At 30.1% G+C, this 9,161-nt stretch overlaps 1 pseudogene; it reads right to left on the bottom strand.

Moving 5' to 3' along the window:
* Window positions 1–4,752: 4,752 nt before the first annotated feature.
* On the bottom strand, window positions 4,753–5,149 carry LOC131629245 (putative glutaredoxin-C14; annotated as a pseudogene).
* Window positions 5,150–9,161: the final 4,012 nt, after the last annotated feature.

Raw genomic sequence — 9,161 nt, 5'->3', positions numbered from 1 at the left:
TTGCCAATTGCCAAAGCTTCGAATATCGGTAACCCTAAACCCTGATTTAAATTATTACTTATGTCAAACCCTATTAAGGGATCCGCTGGTTACAATTTCCCTCCCCCATATTACTGCTTATTGCCTTATATTATCTGCGTGGTTAGTAAAATAGGGAGTGACAACCATGAATTGAATTTAGAATCGCTAATTTACAAGATAATATAATTGAATATAATCACGTGATTGGTGCACACACGCACACTTTTGGGTAACCTCTCTGTTGCCTTGTTGCCTTGTTGCCTGTGTATTTTTTGCAGAATAGCCAGTCCCTCGAATATGAGGATACCTCAGCCATGTTGCCTCGATAAAAGGTCATGGGACCCTAAAATGATGCTGCCTTCGATACACTACATGACCTCGACCCTCGGAAGTTGCCTACGGAAAAAGGCTGAGGTATCTTCTGGTTGCCTACGAAAGGCTATTCTGATCCTTACCTTAGACTACCTGCCCTCCTATGGCATGGGACAGTCTTATGGCAAAGGATATTTCGATGACCCTTCTACCTCCAAACGAAAGGCTTCCTGCCCTCTTATGGCAAGGATTGACCCTTTCATTCTGAAAGGCTAAAAAGAGACCTATCATCTGAGTTTAAGGTAATTGCCCCTAATTGCCTTGCAATGCTCATCTTTAATATTCTTTCTCACAATTCTTCGAAAACTGGCTACGCTCATTTACGAGCTAAAGTCCACTTTTTTTCTTTCATCTACTTTTTTTCTAAAAAACAAACGAGCAAGCAAAGCAATTAAGAGCCCATGGAAAACCATGGATGCAAAGGGTGCCTTACACCTTCCCTTTGCATAAATTACCCCCCGAACTCAGATTTCTTTAAAAGGTTTTTTTTCTGTTTCTTTTAGCCTTTCCGATTTAGTTTGGATAAAATAAAAGTCGGTGGCGACTCATGCTTAACCGCGACATTTCGATTAATAAAAAGTCAGTTCACCGTATTACAACTGGTATGTCAATTTTTCTCATAAAACCTCATTCCCTAAAAATCAGGGTTTGCCTTGAATCCTTTTTAAAACTTTTCTTTTTATTTTCCTTAAAAACCTTTTCTAAAAAATCAAGGTTTACCCTCTTTTCAAAACTTTTTGTTTGCCATATACTGTTGGCCTTGCCTTCATTTATTCTATTAACCTGGTTAACTTGTTCCCCCATTTGGGGTTTGCCTTTATTATATTTTTATCATTTGCCTAATTTTGTATCTGCCCCAAAGCCTTGTAATGGCTTATTGTATTCCTTCTATATTTTGCCTCTATTTCCTTGCAGGTGTTTATGGTAATAATTTAGATTTATAATTTTTGCCTTTATTTTTCTGCCCACAGGTGTTTATTGTAATAGCGTAGGACTTTTAAATTCTGCCTTTAATTTCTGTTTTATTTTACTGCGTGGTTAGTAATCCTAGGGAGTGCAAGCCTTGAATTAACCTAGAATAATTAATTATAAAATAAAATAACTGAATTTAACCACGTGATTGTGCCACACACACACCTTTAGGGTAACCTCTCTTGTTGTCTGTTGCCTTATTATTTGTTGCCTGTTGCCTTATTACTTGTTGCCTTTAAAATAGTCAAGTCCCTCGATTCCGAGGATACCTAAAGCAAATGTTGCCCTCAGTTCATTCATCATCAATTTTGTCCCTCGATGTTGCCTCGGTAAATGATGGCGGGATCAGAATTATGGCGAACGATCATTCTGATGACCCTTTACATCCAATAAAAGGACTTCCTACCCTCCTATGGTATGGATAGCCCTGAAAAGCTAAAAGAATAAATTTTAAAACTAAGGGTAATTGCTTTTTAATTGCTTGCTCTTTTTCAAATTCAAATCAAAATCTTTTCCCGTTTCTTTTCAAAATCAAATTCAAAAAGACTACGCTTATTTACAAGCTAAAGTTCTTCTTCAAAAAATCTTTTCTTATTCACACTACAAACATTTTTGAAAATAAAAGTGAGCTAAGCAAGAGCCCATGGATAACCATGGATACAAAGGGTGCTTACACCTTCCCTTCGTATAACTTACCCCCCGAACTCAAAATCTTTTTAAAAGGTCTTTTCCTGTTCTTTTAGCCTTTCTAAATTGGATAAAATAAAAGTCGGTGGCGACTCTTGCTATCCGCAACATTTCAAAAAGTCAGTTCTCCCACCGTATTACAGAACATACATTCAGTTGGCCTGTTTCTTCAAAAAAGGAAGCTATTCAGGAATTCGTAGTGGAGTATGAAGATAGGTCACTAGCCTAATCTGGCATAATGGTGTGAATATTGGTCATGATGAAGAACTCCCTAGTACGGGTGGTGTATTGAAGTGGACTGTCAGGTTTTGAGCTCTACCATGTGTGAGAATTTGAGAGAAGCTGTGAAGATAGGAACTTGGGAAAAGGTTCCTCTAATGAAAGTTGAACAATAGATTGAAAATTACGCTACATACCTTTTAGGCATCAATTGGCATGTGTTAACTAAAGGTCTAGTAAGAGAACAATTCAACCAACTTGCAAGTTTGAAATGCTTGATATTCATTCATAAACATGAGGAAAAGTTTGAAATATTAGCATTTTTAGTTAAATTATTTTTATTAGTAGGAAGCATATCAAAATTTTTGACCAATATGCCACCCCCACAAAAATAAAACCTCAAAATGCCACTCTTTGAAATTTATTTCTCAAAATGTCACTTTTTTTTGACTTTTTGTAGGGTAGCCTCCGTTTGAAACGGAGGGCATGTAAAGGGCCTTAATATGGCCGCCGTTTTAAATGGAGGGCATGTTTTTTTTTTTTTTTTATATTTTTATATATTTTTAAATGTTTTAAAAATGATTTTTTTATGTAATTAGTTAATAATTATAATTTAATTATTTAAATTATTAAAAATTAAAAAATAATTTTTTTATTATTTTTTAAATAAGGAAAAATTAATAAATACATAAAAAAAATAATTGGACATTTTAAGTAAAAAATTATTTTATTAAATTATATTTAATTAGCTAATATTACACCATGATAATGCTATGAAAAAAATTAATTTTGTCCTAGACGGTCATGATCTTGTGGTGGTTGCAACAGGTGACTTCCGGTTCCACATAGTGTAGGTATATGTGTAACCGATGTGCAACCGGAAGTCACCTATTGCAACAACCAGGACCGACCCTGTGGGGTGCAAAGAATGCTACCGCACGAGGTCTCCGATTTTTTAGGGCCTCAAATTTGAAAAATGGGCTTAATTTAAATTTAACATATATATTATATACTTTTAATTCCGTCTTTTATGAATATATTGTTGTTTAGCAGCTGGTAATTAAATTATTTTTGGAGGAGCTGTGTTCGATTCTTTAGTCTTTCATTTTATATATATTTTATATTTCTTTACAAAAACATTCACAGCATAGTTTTTTAGATTCTTTAGTCTTTCATTTTATATATATTTTATATTTCTTTACAAAAACATTCACAACATACTTTTTAAAACGTACAGTTCCATACAACCTAAATAAAATGAATTTTATTTATTTAAAATTTAATGGTGTAATTAACTTTATCAATTTTTTTATTATTAATAATTTATAAATGTATGAAAATTTTTAAAATGTAAATTTGAAAATATTTATATTTTCTATTATTAGGAATTAACATATTCATAAATTTGAAGTAGTAATTTTGAGACTTAAAAATTTGTAATTTTATATTGTTCGTTGTTTATTAAATAAAACACTTCGTTATTAATATTATCGAAATTGTTCAAAGAATTATTTCCTTTCATTAACTAGTATGAACTTTTCTATAAATCGAAGATGGTAAGATTAGAAAAATGTGAAAAATGTAAACTTCGATGAGTCAAATTTCTATAAAATATTTCTATATCATTTATATCTTTTTTTATTTAATTTTATTTACAATTTAAACGAAATATGATTTTTTTTTTCAATTTGTCGTGTTTCATCTATTAAAGGCTTAATTTTAAAATAGAACAGGGCCTCCAAATTGTTTGGGCCGACCCTGGCAACAACCACAAGATCATGACCGTCCAAGACAAAATCAATTTTTTTTATCGCATTATCATGGTGTAATATTAGCTTATTAAATATAATTTAATAAAATAATTTTTCACTAAAATGTCCAATTACCTTTTTATGTATTTATTAATTTTTCCGTATTTAAAAAAATAATAAAAATTTTATTTTTTAATGTTTAATAATTTAAATAATTAAATTATAATTACTAACTAATTACATAAAATAAAAATCATTTTAAAAACATTAAAAAATATAAAAAAAATATAAAAAACGATAAAAAACAAAAAAAAAAACATGCCCTCTATTTGAAACGGCGGCCATATGAAGGCCCTTTACATGCCCTTCGTTTCAAACGGAGGCCACCCTGCAAAAAGTCAAAAAAAGTGGCAATTTGAGAAATAAATTTTAAAAAGTGGCATTTTAGAGTTTTATTTTTGTGGAGGTGGCATATTGGTGAAAAATCCAACATATCAAATAAATTCATTAGATTTAGATTTATAAGTAACTTTAATTATACAAACTAGCTAAAAAAAACCAAATAAAATCCACAGATTTCCAAATATATTGTTTCCACTTATCATTGAAAGTTCCTTACAACCCATTATAAGTCAGTGCATAATTATGTTAATATCTCTATAAATAAGCATATAATCATTATCACTAATTAAATCCAACTCTAATAACTAAGACGCTCATAATCTATAATTTAAAGCCATAAAGCACCAGCATCTTTAAGAAGAGGAACAAGAGAACCATTGATATGAAAAGCCAAAACCCTATCCATAGAACCAACTAATTTGCCACCAATGAATACAACAGGCAGTGATGTTGAATTTCCAAGTAACCTACCTCATGAATGGTTTTGAATGTTGATCAAGTTCATGAACCATTGCATTCACTCCCATTCCACTGAACAAACTGTTCATTGCATGACACATACAACTAGTACTACTAATGCTGAATATCACAACAGCACTTTGCGTAGCTAAGCTCATTATTCTCTCCATTGGATCTTCTTTCGTTGTTCTTGTTATTCTTGTCATGTAATAGCTCCATGATGGTTGTTCCACTTGGTAATGCATAAACTTCTCTTGATTGAACATTGTGTGTTTGGTCAGTTTTGTGTGTTTGTGATGATGAAAATGAGAAAGGAAAAAGAATGGTTTTATAAGGGGATGAAGGGGGTGTGAGAAAATATGAATGTGTGTGTGGAAGAATGTTGAGAACCTTAGGGTACTTGGTTTGTCTGTTATTGTCAGAGGAGTGTGCTCTATTTTTATAAGTGTTGTTTGTCTATTGTCTATATATACTCTCTCTGTGTTTAAATTGCAGCTATAGTGATTGTTACTGGAGGAGAATAAGCATGCAGAATATGTTTCTTTCCAAACAGTTGAGAAAGGACAAAAAAGCAAAAGAATGGAAAGTCAAGCAATGGCTAATGACAGTGTAAATGAAACAGAAAAGCAGTGTGCATGGCGTTTACAGTTTGTTTGTGTGTTAGACCATTTATAATGGTTTCAACACTCAACACCCACTTTTTCAACTCCCAACACTCCACGTCATTTTCTCTTTCTTCTACCTAATAATTCAACACTCATTCAACTTTTACCTTCTCCAATGGTTTTTCACTCAACACCCTACCCCATCACTTTTTATTTTCATATTCTTATTTAAATTTTATTTTTATTTGTATAATTACATAAAATTACAATTATCGATTAAAATTAAATTAAAATAATAAATACTTAACAATTTATTTTTTAATTTTTTGTAATAAAAACAAAATTTATTTAAATAATTGGATACGATACAAATCATATTAAATTAAATTAAAATACAACACACAAGTAACGTAATTAGTACGTTATAAAATAAACACTAATAGAAAGATAATAATAAGATTAAGATAGTGAAAAACTTGATTTTTTTTTCCGTGTCCAAATCAAATGAACCAAGTCTCTATTTATAGAGAAAAAAAATCATGAATTTTGGTAAAAAAAAAAAATAGTAATAATTTGCACTGAAATAATTGAGTTCAAAGTATTAAATGGATAAAAATCTGGCCAGCCAATCACAAGCTGCCACATGCCCCCTGCGTCAGCCTCAATTGTGTTGAGTTTTCTCAACACCTCTCTCTTCCACCTCACACTCAACACTACTCTAAACACCCATTGGAAGAGATTTTGCATGTTGAGTTCAACTAAACACACCCATTGCACATGGTCTTATAGAAAGTGTGAATTAATGGAATGTCAAGTCTCATTCTCAACTTTCATTGGTTTATTTTTTCTTATTTATTTTTGGTTAAAATCTCAACTAAAATTGGCACAATTTTGTATACATAAAAAAACAGTGTAGAGTGAGATTTTTTTACCACTGTGCCACTAATATGAAAACAAAGTACTAATGTGCCACAACTTAAAAAAAAAATTCCAATGTGCCCCATTTTCAGTAAGTGAAACTTTTTTTTTTCGGTTGGGTTTCAGCCAACCTTTGGCCGACCTGAAGAGTTTTTTTTTTTCATTTATTTTAAATTAATAAATGATGTTTTTAAATTATAAATATTAGTTATTAGTTATTTTAGAGTTAAAAGGTAGTGGATTGACAGTGTAAAATAATTTTACATTTTTATTCAATAAAACTCACCTATCTGTCATGTCATTAAATTTTTTAAAAAATAAAAGAATGATTTAATTGAATACATAGAAGTGATTGGTTGATAGTGTAAAAATATTTTTCAATGTCACTGCATCACTCATTTTTCATTATTTTAGCTATTAATTGATTTTAATATAATATTTAATCATTATTTTAATAATATAATAATACTTTTAAAATTTAATTAAATTATTGTTTTATAATAATATATTTTAGTAACTAAATTAATTTAATATGGTCAATGCTTCAATGGCTGATTCGTTGAAGAAGATGCGTGCATGTGTAGACTTGGCCGATGGATGGCTGAGCGGATAAAGACCTTTTTAAATAATTTAATAATTTTTTGTTATCTATAAATAAGAATATTTTTTATTTAACAAATCAGTCATTGAAATGGGGAACTTAAAAATTGTATTGAATGAGGGTTTTGAAGGGCTTACATAAATTTTTCAAATATCTTTTAGGTTGTTATAGTATTCTGAAAATTAAAAATTTAGTAATGATAATGACTCTTTTATCATTCCAAACAAAATCATTTTTTCAAAAAATGTCAAATATTTTTCTATATTTTTTTAAAATTTCATTTTTGGAAGCCTTTCCCTCCCCTCCCCTTCAAACTCCCAAACATAGCCTTATTGAAAATGGGGCACATTAGAATTTTTTTTTAAAGTTGTAGCATATTAGTACTTTGTTTTCATATTAGTGGTGCAGTAAAAAAATCGTAGAGTGAAGTAGGGCTGTTCAAAAAATCCATAGAACTGAATCGTACCACAAAACTGAACTGAACCGTGGTTAAATAACCGAACCATTATCTTTGGTTAATGGACTGAACGATAATTTATTTAATGGTTTGATAACCGAACTGAACTATAGTTAACCGAATCCGAATCGAACCGAACCACAATTAACTTTTCCCTCCGTTTTTTATTATAAGTCGTTTTGGAAAAAAAATTTGTATTTAAATATAAGTCGTTTTACAATTCCAATGAATAGTTAATGCTACTTTTCCTATTATATCCTTAAATATTTATTATTCTCTCTCCTTTCAATTATATAAATTTATCTTTCACATGTCATTAATGAAGGATAATTTTATAAAAACTTTCATAATTTTTCATTTTCATACAACAATTATTATTTTTCTTAATCTCTGTGAAAAGTCTAAAACAACTTACAATAAAAACGGAGGGAGTATATGATATGGTATTACTTGACTTATGTTAACTTTGGTTCAGTTTTTTTTAGCAATTGATTTATTTTAAATATAAAAAATTAATTTCTTAGAAAATTAACTTTTTTAACAGTTAATAATATTTAATTTTTTAAGGTTGATAAAGTATAAAAATAATCTAAAGATTCAATCAATTAAATAAAAAATTCCATTGCTGACGATGATAACTGATACATACATAGAACTTTTAAATTTTTTGGATTAGTAACAGACAATGAAATGTATAAATATCTTGACAAATTGAAAGTAAAATGTGATAACAATGATTTTTTATATATTAATGAAGTAACATTTAACTTGTTTCAATGAAACGGTATAAATTTTACAAATGAAATAGTATATATAAAAATGTCATTTACTGGTTGCTTTGAAAAATTATTTAAAACTTGATTTGAGCAATATGATTTACGATAATATTTGTTTTATTTTTAATTTTGTATCTTAATGACATAAATTATGTAACAAAAATAGTTATAAAAACAGTAATGATTTTCTAATAAAAAAATAAAAAAAAATATAACAGTCTAACAAAATGATTCTTTTAAAATATTATTTCTTAACGGTTCGGTATGGTTCGAAACTTATAACCGGTGTACTGAACCAATTATTTGGTTCAGTTCGATTTTGAATAAATTTAAACGGTTCGGTTCAGTTCACATAAATTTTTATTATGGTTCAATTCGGTACAGTTTAGTTTTTCCAATTAACCATACCATGACCAGCCATAGAGTGAAGTATGAATAGAAGGGGAATGAATGGCAGCTGGTGTTTGAACTTTGAAGGGCAGGCAAGACACCGCGTGACGACAATTCTTAAACAGCATGCCTGCCTACTTTTCTGATCCAGGCGGCGGAAATGCACTGATGTCACCACATTTATGTCTTTTTCTGTTTTTTTATTGGTTGGTTTATATACAAGGTAGACATCTGTTTCTTGATCTTAACTAGGGGTGGACAAAAAATCCGGACCCGTCCGAGATCCGCTATGTCCGATCCAAAGTTTAATGAAACGGACGGGTACATATGGGTATCGGATGAAAAGACACTAAATTTCGAGTTGTATTGGATTTCTATGGTCGGATTCGGATGTTTAAAATTTATCCATCAAAACTTTCATCCGACCGAAATACTAATACTACTCTCATAATAGTAATAGTGTGACAGCCTAGCAGGTATGAATAGTCTAATAGATATAGCTGTTCCCTATTATTTTGAGACACACAAATT

Source organism: Vicia villosa, unplaced genomic scaffold (assembly GCF_029867415.1).
Source record: "Vicia villosa cultivar HV-30 ecotype Madison, WI unplaced genomic scaffold, Vvil1.0 ctg.000538F_1_1, whole genome shotgun sequence".
NCBI lineage: Eukaryota > Viridiplantae > Streptophyta > Magnoliopsida > Fabales > Fabaceae > Vicia > Vicia villosa.
The sequence above is the reverse complement of the archived record's forward strand: the minus strand, read 5'-3'. Positions and strand labels throughout refer to the sequence as shown.